The following is a 3149-nucleotide window of genomic DNA, read 5'->3' as shown; positions in this document are numbered from 1 at the left end:
GCTGCTCCTCCACATCGAGAGGAGCCAGCTGAGGTGGCTCGGGCATCTGTTTCGGATGTCTCCTGGGCACCTTCCTAGGGAGGTGTTCCGGGCATGTCCCACCAGGAGGAGGCCCCAGGGAAGACCCAGGACACGCTGGAGGGACTATGTCTCTCGGCTAGCCTGGGAACGCCTCGGCAATCCCCCGGAGGAGCTGGAGGAAGTGTCTGGAGAGAGGGAAGTCTGGGCATCTTTGCTTAGACTGCTGCCCCCGCGACCCGGTCCCGGATAAGCGGAGGAAAATGGATGGATGGATGGATAAAGCACAGAAATGGCCATGTGTGAAGATCAGTCATCTAACAACCTCCCAAACATCCAGCGATCCCACAGAGCTTGTGATTAACCCCTCAGCTGAGCCTGCTTACATTGATTGTGTTCTTTGACACTTCACACAGTCTGTACAAAGATACTGTACTAATACCTACAAATGGCAGTGTTGCTCAGAGCAGCCATCCACCTAGAGCTGGTTAATTTCAGTTGGGTTATCAGTGGATATTCATAATCCCCAGAGCATGAGGCCCACCACCATCTGAGTCCCTCTCCCTGACCAACACTGTGGTGCAGAGCCCAAACTACTAGTCCATTCCAATGATTAGTTCCCAGAGCATGGATCCCAGTGGTTTAGGTCGCTTTATGTTGATGGTCAGGCCAAACTTTCCAGCAGTCAACAAGAAATGTTATAATACACTGGACTGTAATCTTACTGCGTATGTTCACACGCCCTAGAAAAGTGTTTTAAAAATTTGTGGGGAAAAGTTAATAGTCAGCTCCAGCTGTGCTAGCACCTCCATACAGCTGTGCATTAGCACAGTGGGGCTTTGAGCTAAAGGTTACTAACATGGTAACGACAGTGCTAACATGCTAAATAGGCATGATGTCTGCCATGTTTACCAAAGACCTGTTGGCCTGTTTTGCACCTTGACCTAGGCCCATTTAGCGTGCTCACTAGGTCCTTCTTTGTCCTGCAATAGCCTATACAGATAGGGGGTCTGCAGCACAGACAACTCATTGTTCAGTGTTGATTGATTAGTTTCCACCTGGAAAATCACAACACACACACACACACACACACACACACACACCTGGTTTAGATCAGATTCCAGCAAGGAGGTGTGAGCTCCTGCTTACACCAAATGGCCAATAGGATTACGAAATGTTGAATGTTGTACCTCTCTCCAGGGCGGGCCTAGCCGAAGAAGAGAATTGTAACGAAAAAAGATAACTCGGGGTTCAGAGAAGGGATCTCCTGCAGGAGCTCTGTCGCTCTGATCCCAGCGCTGTAATGACTTCACTGTGCCCAGACTTTGATTAAACTTCTTTTTGATTTTAAACACTCTTCTCCTGTCTTCACTTCGTACACTTCCAACAAAAGAATTGGGTTATTTCTAACAAGAGGCTGATGGGACTGTCTTTAGTTTTGTAGGTGTTACTAATAAGCCAACAACATATCTCTGACCCTGTGACCCTGGTAGCGGGGAGAGCACCACTGGCTATCCCTCTGGCCCCCGCCCTTGCCTTAAAGAAAACCTCACAGAGCAGAAAGTGCAGTCTTTTAGTTAACAGCCACAACATTTCCACCATAACAAACAAGTGTAGAGCATCTTCATAAAGTATGGTTCCCTGCACTGATTCCTGAAGGTCGTGAGGAGGACAGTAGACATGAACACAGATTGCTACGGTCAGACCTTCTGGATCCCAACCTCCTATGATTATGGCTTGCCGCACAGGACAGGAGAAGTAAAACCTCCTCGGGCTGATCAATTATTAATGAAAAGTGGAGCTGAGTTTCACAAACACAAAAGCAAAGTGGTCTTGTCTCTCGGCCACCTGTTTAGTTACACAGACGGCCACTGATCAAATAACCCTGCAGTCAGAAAGTTATACTAATGAAGCACGAGGCACAAGGAAGCAGTGCTTTCTGGGATTTTTAAATGTACCTCGTTTGAAAGAGTGCACCCTAGGCTGTAAACAAAATCACTGCAAAAGGCTTTTTGCCAAGAGTTTTATACCAGTCATCTCTTCTCTCTCATATCTATCCATTAAACAGAGTATGGAGCTACTGTACAGCCAGCAGCTGGTTAACTTAGCTTAGCATAAAGTATAGTAATGGGCAAACAGCTAGCCTAGCTAAGTCCAAAAGTAACAGCCAGACAGGACTGGCAATGATCTTATCTGTCGAATACATGTGTTTCTCAAAGTGTCCAACTATTCAAGTCCTCAACCCTGACTCAAGTCCAAGTCATGTGACTCGAGTCCACACTTGTGGTAGGTGGTTGCAACGGCAATATGGGGCAGTAGCTATCCGTTTGTTAAGTAGCTATGTAACATTCTGTTTCCAGGTCCAAACTTCGGTTCATTCTCCTCCTCTTACTATCCCCTGGTGTTGTGTTCCCCATTGTTTCAATAGATCTGAGTCAAAAACAGAGCTGTCAGATTGAATGACAGCTGACCTGTGATTCAATTTGACCCGTCATTCATGACTGTAATAATCTAATCAACGGCAGCCAAAAGGATATGGCTGTAGTTGATTAGATAATTCACAGTATTAAATTAATAAAAATAAATCTAAACCTGTGCTGTTTTGCTGCCTTGTACATAAATTTCCAGAAACTTTCCATGGGAATTTAAGCTTGGGAAGTTTGGAAACTTTCCATGGGATTTAATGGGAATACATAGGAATTTATGGGAATTTATTGGAAATTTCGGGGTATTTATGCGAACTGTATCATACACAGACATAAATATAAATATTTTGTTTGGTCATAAGCAGGCATGCATGCAAACTCGTGCTAATTTTTAAAAATGACATTTTTAGATTTATTTCTGAGTAGAACTTGTATCTATTCTGTCATTGAACAACAAAAAGCATGAATGTTGAATAAAATAAACATATTCCCCCACCTCAATGTGAAATGCTAATTAAAAAATGTAAAATTAAAGAACCCCCTCCCCCCAAAAAAGTCCCATTAAAAATGTTAAATCAAAGCATTTTTTCAAGCTTCTCGAGCCTCTGGTTTCAGCATTTTTCCTCGCAGTCCTTTCAGCCTTTCAGGTCTCTTCTTCCTGGACCTCATCCACATCCTCTATGTCCACTTCCTCGACAGCTGACT

Source organism: Monopterus albus, unplaced genomic scaffold (assembly GCF_001952655.1).
Source record: "Monopterus albus unplaced genomic scaffold, M_albus_1.0 scaffold134.1, whole genome shotgun sequence".
Classification (NCBI taxonomy): Eukaryota; Metazoa; Chordata; class Actinopteri; order Synbranchiformes; family Synbranchidae; genus Monopterus; species Monopterus albus.
Note: the sequence above shows the minus strand (reverse complement) of the source record.